We start from the raw sequence: 8,281 nt of genomic DNA, 5'->3' as shown, positions 1-8,281 counted from the left end.
CGTCATATTCCCCCAATCGTTCGTTCAATCATTCATCCATTAATTCGTTCACTCTACACAGCCTTGTGGCTCCCCCATGTCTCTTCTACCAGCAGCCAGAGTCGACTCCCGCGGCCGGCACCCCCCGAACTCTGGGTGAACCTCGTTCATCTACTGACATATCACCCAAGGGCGCTTTCATGCTACAAAGGCCGGGTGAGGCGAACAGTTGAAACTGAGGCTGGATGGTCTGAACGCTTAAAATATTTACTGTCTGATTCTTTACAGCAAGTTTCCCAACCCTTGAGGTAGAAGGCAAATAAAATAAAATAAAATAAAATAAATAAAAATCTCAATCCACCAGGTGTCAGATTTTTTTTCAGGGATATAGAATTAGGAATTAGGAAAATCCCTTAATAGCTGTCCAGAGGTGTGGGGATGAGTGCCTGGAGGAGAAGACAGGTCGCGAGGTATCTGTACATCAGCAGTGAGGATGGAGGAAGCGGGCCTGATGGGAGGTGAGAAGCTGGCACTCAAACTGGTAGAAATGGCAACGAAGCTTTTTACAAGAAAATCCTCGCCTTAATTCCTCGGTTTACAGCCGTGTTAGCCTCCTGCGTCTTGGGTTGGGGTCCGCAGCCCGGGGTAGACAATGAGCAGACTGGATGTGGCTGGCATCGGTGGGTGCCCCTGGGGAGCAGAGCACATGGCCATCCCCAGACCCCAATGAGACCTGGGGAGACACAGGGTGGTGGGACCCCAAGGGCAGGTGGCTCTGCTAACACAGGGCTGAGAAGAAATGTCCTGCCTGCCCCTCCTAGGCCTCCGTTTGCAGGCTTCCTTCAAAAGAAGACACCTCTGTCACCTGCCCTGTGTGTTCTCTTGGCCCTGAGGCTGTCTGCTTCGGGGCCAACTCCCCCCACTGGGGCTGCTCCCCAGAAAGACCTGCTCGCCTGGGGCCGATTTTCCAGAGCAGATTTGGGAGAGGCTGTGCACGTCCTTGACCACGGAGCTCGGACATCTCACGGGCAGGTGGATTCCATCTCGAAGAAGGGTGAGCGGTGGGGGCTGGAGAGAATCTGAGACTTGGAGGCAGAAGACCTGGGTTTGAGTCCTGGCTCTGGCACCTGCCAGCTGGGGACATTGGACAAGTCCCCGCACGTCTCTGAGATGTCGCCCATCTAACTGCTTCCTGCTTTACACAGTTTGTGTATCTACTGAGAACAGGGGCAAACTCTGAAGTGCAGTCCCCATGGGACTCTTACGAGAATTGGGGAACTCCTGGGAAAGAGTGATCGGTGTGGGTAGGCCGAGGCTGGGGAGTTCCTGTGGGGGCGGTGGGGGAAGCAATGCCCCCCTGGGACCGTCCTCTGCCCCACAGGAGGCCTGCTCCGCCGGGCCCCTCCTCCTCCCCTCATCCATCTCACCCAGGAAGGATGGGACATTGAAGCCAACTGGACTCAGGTAGCTGTTGGTAAACTTTCCCAAGGAAAAAGATGTTTGCTTTTAGAATTTTGAAACAACGTACACGCAATGCTTTTATAATTAAGGGGGAGGAAACACTTTTAAAAAACCCTTAGAAGGGAATCCCTGGGTGGCTCAGTGGTTTAGCGTCTGCCTTTGGCCCCGGGCACAATCCTGGAGTCCAGGGATCGAGTCCCACGTCGGATCCTTGCAGGGAGCCTACTTCTCCCTCTGCCTGTGTCTCTGCCTCTCTCTCTGTGTGTCTTTCACAAATAAATAAATAAAATCTTAAAAAAAAAAAAAAAAAACCCTTAGAAAGTCAGGCACTGGCTTCTGCTGATTTTGCAAGCTTGTTCTTTCTTTCCTTCCTCCAAATGCCATCTCCCCCACCTGCCCTGTGATTTTAGGTCAGGCCACATGGATGGAAAGTCAGAAAGGTCAAATGTCACCTCCTCAGAGAGCCTTGGGCAAACTCCCAAATAAAGGGGGTCCCTCACAGCCCCTCAACACTCCATAAATCTCTCTGCTTTATTTCCCCCAGAGCCCGGCTCGCAAGGAGAACTCCCTGAATTGCCTGGCGGCCACCCGTCCCCCCCCAGCCTGACCGTCTACTCTCACTCTCGACCCGGGGTCCTGTCTGCCGGTGACTGGCCCGGCGCTGGACACGTCGGAGGGCTCAGTAACTATTTGTCGAGTGAACGAAGGAATGATGGGGCCATCTGGAATGAGGATGTCCCTGCTCTGGCCGTGTCACAATTTCTCAGCTGCTCAACACGGAGAACAGACACAGTCCAAGTTTACTGCCTCTTAGATGGTTTTTGAGGTTTTCCATGGGGAAAATCTCATCCGTGTGTTTCTGACTCATTTATACTTTTCCTCCCGTGGCCATGGCTCCAGGGGAGACAGCCTCTCACGTGTTCTTGTTTTCCTCTTCTGAGAATCAGGACGTTGGCCTCCACGGAAAGTGAACGTGGGTGAGTCCCCCCCACCCTGAACATCGGATGTCATCGGCCCAGGGGTCCGGGAAAGGAGAGGCAGCGGGGGGACCAGCCTAGCCGAGAGGCCCTTGGGGGTCACAGCCACCGACTTGGAAGCTGGTGAGGAGGTGCAGCCGCCAGGGTTGTCAGCGAGAGATAAACATTTCACAATGAGCAGCGCTTAAAAGGAAGGGGCAGGAGGCCGCTGACCACCCCCTGCTCCCTCCTGCAACCCGCATGTCCCCTACCCTGTAATTACCAGTGCCGCGGACGTTTGAATGACATGCGTCTTTAAAGGGCTCTGCCAGCACCAACATGTTGGTTCTTTGGAACTAGGTTGTGAGTCAGTAATTCTCCCTGGATGTGCTCTATCGGGGGCAGGTCTGCAGGGGGAAAGACTGTTGGAAGGGTTTGCACTTCCCTGAGTGCAGAGGTGAGGACACGCAGGCACCTTCCCTGTTTTATTTGGCATGGGATGACGTGTCGGGCTGTAGAACCTGCCAGAAATGGAGCCCCTGGGTAGCACGATACAACCGCACTGTTATATATACCCTAAAGACCTGGAAGGTATCAATAATAATAATCCCTAACATTTATCCCGGGCTTACGTGAATCTGGATGAATTACAGGCTCTAAGCTGAAGGATCTTCAGGATATAAACGAAGCCTATGCTTCCCCAAAGTCTTATGAGATGGGCACAATTACTATCTCTGCCATCTAGTTGGGAAAAAAAAAAAAAAAAAAAACTAAGCCAAATTGCTAGGAAGTGCTAGAGCTGGGAGTTCTTTAGGAGAGAGACTAGAAAACCCAATTTCCCTCTTACAGTTGTCTGATGCAGCATTCCCCAAACCTGGAATTTCACTACAGCAAAACTTAAAAAAAAAAAAAAAAGAAAGAAAGAAAGAAAGAAAAGAAAAGAAAAGAAAAGAAAAGAAAAGAAAATGTGTGGGTTGCATAAGACTGCCAACTCCTGCCTTTGCCAGGTATAAGCATTTATGGAAAAAAAAAAAAAAAAAAAAGGCTGCCATCTGCTAGTATCACTTCACAAAAGTTATTTTTGCAGGCCCAAATAGGAAAATCTCAGAAAAAGATTTTTTCACATCAATCACATTTCACCCTGTAAAAAACTCACTCTGGTATCTTTTTTTTCTTTCTTTCTTGTTTTGCCAAAGGCTAGTGAAACTTCCATCCCAGGCTCACCAGAGTTTGAAGACTTGCATTCAGGATGGCTGATCCTCGGTGCGGGTTCTCCGCCAGGGTGAGAGTGGGGGGCAATTTTGCCCCCAAGGGGACTTTTGGGGATGCCTGGAAACATTTCTTTATTTTGCAACCAAGGGGGGCGGAGGGGTGGCCCCTGGCATCTAGTGGGTAGAGGCCGGGGATGCTGCTGACATGCTACAGTGCCCAGGACGGACCCCCACACAGAGAAGCATCCTGCTCCAATGTCAGTAGCGCTGAGTTGGGAGACTCTGGTGTGCAGAGCTCTACTGGGTGGCAGGGGGTTTGCTCACCAACACTCCATGGGTGCCCAGGAGGGACAATGAAACCTGCGGTCAGAGAAAGATGAGGGTGCTCTGTCTTGTGCACCACCCCCCAGAGAGGTCAGGGGAGACCCTGGCGTGTCGGGCACCCCAGCGCGTGAACTTCCTACGGGTGAATTACTTTCCAGTCCCCTGGAAATTCTCACTCCCAGCGCAGCAACACGAACTTGGAACAAGACTTTTCCGAGGTTGATTTTACTTCTTCTTGCCAGCTTGGTCCCTCCTGCGGGCCACCCTTCCTAGCTGGACGGTCTCCGTGACGTGGAGCTGAGCAGTTGTCCGTGGCTGAGCCAAGTTATTTCGGGCTGCAGTGTGGAGTGCTGTGTACACACCCCGACAAAGGACATCAAACAGATCTGTGAACCGTGGTTGTGATGGGAGCTAATTAGCATTTCATAACATTCAGCGGGGGAGAAAAAGCAATGACACTTCAGAGCAAATAAAACCCATTTGCAAATTTAATATTTTTCTGACAAGTTCGTCTCTAACCATTACCTCCCCCCCTTGTGTAATTTATGCCTTCAACTACTAGTCGTCAAACTACACTCTCTGCAAGGCTTCGCTCCCTGGGAATTCACTGGTTAAAAGTTACAGTGGCATCTAGATCTGGGTGTCCGTCACCCCCCCCCCCCCCCCCGCTGCTGGCCCACCCCCACTGCCACTGTAGGCCTTTCACCTGCTTTTGGACAGTCCACAGTTACGGAAAGGGTTCATAGTTTTAAATAGCCTGGGGGAAAATAATCAAAAGAAGGACAGTATTTTGTGACACTCAAAAATTATATGAAATTCAAATTTCAATGTCCATGAATAAAGTTTTATTATAACAGAGCCTCTCTTGATGTTTATGTTTTGTCTATGTCTATTTTCACGCTACAATGAAGAGTTGAACAGAGTTGAGCAATTCTGACAGAAACCATATGGAAGGCATAGAAAGCCTAAAATATTTATCATCTGACGTTTTACCAAAAAAAAAATTATTATTATTATTATTATTATTATTATTATTATTTTGCAGACCTCTGATGTAGGCGGAAACAGTCAGTAGACCAGAGAGTTACAATTCTAAGAGAAGACTGCCATGTTAGAAAAAAGCACGTGGTTCCATGGGAATCTGAGATGAGGGGTGGGGAAGGAACCAACTCCACCTGGTCAGGAGGGAAAGCTTCCTGGAGGAAGTGGTGAGGAAGTGAGATAGGAGAGATGAATAAGGTCATCCCCAGGATTTAGGACCCCACAATGTCAGTTTCCTTAGTGTATTTTCCCCAGCATTCATCTGCCTGCACCCCACACCATGGGGATCTTTACTGGGGCGTGAAGGGTGGGGGGAAGGCTTTGTGTTGGCTCAGCCCTCATTTCCCCACATCTACATCTCCCAGTTGAGTCCTTTCTTCCTTTCTTTCTTTCTTTCTTTCTTTCTTTCTTTCTTTCTTTCTTTCTTTCTTTCTTTCCTTCTTTCTTTCTCTTCTTCTTCTTCTTCTTCTTCTTCTTTTTTGAGATTTTTATTTATTTATTCATGAAAGACGCAGAAAGAGGCAGAGACACAGGCAGAGGGAGAAGCAAGCTCCCTGCGGGGAGCCTGATGCAGTACTCAATTCCAGGACCCCAGGATCACGCCCTGGGCTGAAGGCAGAGGCTCAAGCACTGAGCCAGCCACCCAGGGGCCTTCTTCCTTTCCTTCTGAAGGCTGCTGGGAAGCTGACTTGTAGTTTCAATCAGACTTTTCTCCAAAGTTTTAGTTTTCACATCCTTAAAAGTGACAATCCTAAGGTTCATGTTCATTCTGAATTCACCGTGACTGCTAGGAAGCAGCCTGGAATTTGTCTGGCCCTGGGCCAGTTCTTGAGCTTCTTAAAAATCACCCACAATGTCTAACACTTTACCTATTTTCACTGATAGAGGTTGGCAACAGAGACTGTGCCTCTTTCTAGAGAAGCTGACTCTTTGCACCCTGAGCATTTAGCTCAGTGCTTGGCTCACAGTGTGTGAGCATTAGATAGCCAATGACTTGTACCCCTATAGTCTGTTCTAGATTATGGGAACTGAAGAATCTGGTCTGTGTTAGGACAACCTAACATATCACTGGGACCTCTGGCATCAGACAAACCTGGGTTCAAATCCCATCTTGGCCACTTGTTAGCTATGTGTCATATCACTTAGACACGGCCCTGAATCTTTCTGAATCTCTGATCTATCTGCAAAGATGAGATAATAATAGCGTCTAACTCATTAGTTATGATGAGAATAAAGGGAGAAAATGAACAGAGTAGGCCCAGCCTAGGATCCATCTCAGAAAGCCCTGGTAAATGTTATCCGGTATGGTTACTGGATATGCCAGCTTTGTGGAAAGTACCTGCCCAGAGTAGATGGGGTCCCCTCAAAGAACATCACCCTGTGTCCTGTGGAAAAGGGGTAATATACCCGTATTTGCTGACATACACATTAAGTGACTTTTTTTTTTTTTTTTTTTAAGGTTCTATTTATTTATTCATGAGAGACACACAGAGAGAGGCAGACACAGGCAGAGGGAGAAGCAGCTCCCTGCAGGGAGCCCGATGTGAGACTCGATCCCAGGACCCCGGGATCATGCCCTGAGCCAAACCACTGAGCCACCCAGGCATCCCTAGTGTCTTTGAAAGAGTACCAGAAACTGTTAATAGTAGTTCCTCTGGGAGGGGAGCCAGTTGGCTGGAGTCTAGGGCTGAATAGAAGCTTTTTCCCCCTCTTAGCACATCTGCACATTAAATAGTATGAAAATTATCTATTCAAAAAAATAAATCAGTGCTGACAATACAGGGCACCCTATTGATTAAAAAAGATTCAAAGACTTGAGAGATGGGGTAACCCAGCATTTGGGTTGGGGGTGGGAGAGGGACATGAGGGCTGCCAATAGGGCAGAGGAAATGACCATGTGAAAGGTATCAGGTGCAGCTTTGGCATCAACTTCTATACCCGTGAAGCAACAATTAATTTCATGAGTAAATTAACTGGGAGCAAAACTCAGCTCAGTAAACACCCACCAGGCGGCTGACAGCCAAAGCTCTGCAGTGACCTGCTGGGCGGGCAGGTGAGGGCGGGACTTTCCTGAAGACATCTGGAAGGGTCTTTCCCACAGCCCTGGCGAGAGAAACATCTTGAATGCATTGGGGGACAAACCGCTGGGGCCCAGGGCTTGCCTGTCGAGACAAGCACTTTCAGAAAATTGCTTTTGACATATATTCACTTGTTTGGGCTCTGGCCGACCCCCCACTATCAGTGCTCGGTGACCTCTGGCACGAACTTGTCGACAAAGGTCTCACCAAATCAAAATGACATTCCAGAGGATTCTTTTCAGCAGCAGGTACTCATGGACCTACATGTTTTCTCAAACGTCAAAACCCCGAAAAGAAGAGGCTAAAATTGTCCAGAATGATTTGGGAGGAAAAGAAAAAGAGTGTTTAAGTGACCAAAGGATTTGAATCAGAAAACAAGAAGAAAGGAAAACATGGGTAAAGTACAGACTCAATAAGAAAACTTCAATTTCGTAAATTCATAAATAACAATAAATTCCGCCCTTACAAAAATAAAGATGCTTATATACAGTAGTGTGGGAGTAACACAAAGCAGCTCAGATGAACCACAGTTTGCCTGGGGGGGGGGGCGGGGAGTGGGGGGATTGTGGGAGGGGGTGAGGGCAGGTCAGAGGAGCAGAGCAAGGAGATGAGGGTTTTATGGATTCGGTTTTCGCTCTCTGTGGAATGGAGAACTGAACTGGAGCTCTTGTTTATAAGCACAGATTTTCTTGGGTGAAGTCCCCTAGAGGGAGTCAGACAGGAGTTAAGTCTACTCTCTACTGTAATGCGCACAACAACGTTTCCGAGCTATAAAAATGACTCTGGATTCTTTACTCTCACATTCCAGATGTTATCGTGAAGCCAGTGAATATCCTAAAGTGACAATAAATACATTTAGATATACATAAGATGGGGGGACCAGAAAAAGAAGAAAAGAATCGAAATTGGAGAAAGAGCCAGGTCTCACGGAAAGCAGGACCACCAATGGGGCGGGTCATTCTCGGGGGTGGAACAGCATGGAAGTGGAGAGGTGGGGCCTAGACCTGGGAGGCCTAGACCTGGGAGGAAACTGTGGATCTTCATTTCTGAGCTGTGTGATGCTGGGCAGGTGACTTCACCTCTCTGAGCCTCGTTTGGCTCATCTGGAAGATGGGCATAATGACGGGAGCTATGTCCCAAGTGGTTTGAGGATGAAATGAGATAATGTTAGCTATTACCTCTAGTGATTCTGGGTATTAGTTTTAGGCATTTATCTCTTCCTCTCCTTGTT

General features: G+C 48.5%; 1 long non-coding RNA gene across 1 annotated transcript; it reads left to right on the top strand.

Annotated features, from left to right (window-relative positions):
* The first annotated feature begins 3,586 nt into the window (after positions 1–3,586).
* On the top strand, positions 3,587–4,423 carry LOC144298885 (uncharacterized). Its single transcript, XR_013365757.1, has 2 exons — positions 3,587–3,678; positions 4,174–4,423. It is a non-coding gene; the product is annotated as an uncharacterized LOC144298885 (long non-coding RNA).
* The last annotated feature ends 3,858 nt before the right edge of the window (positions 4,424–8,281 follow it).

The sequence above is a fragment of the Canis aureus genome, chromosome 26 (genome assembly GCF_053574225.1).
Source record: "Canis aureus isolate CA01 chromosome 26, VMU_Caureus_v.1.0, whole genome shotgun sequence".
Lineage (NCBI taxonomy): Eukaryota > Metazoa > Chordata > Mammalia > Carnivora > Canidae > Canis > Canis aureus.
Note: the sequence above shows the minus strand (reverse complement) of the source record. Positions and strands in the feature narration are given on the sequence as shown.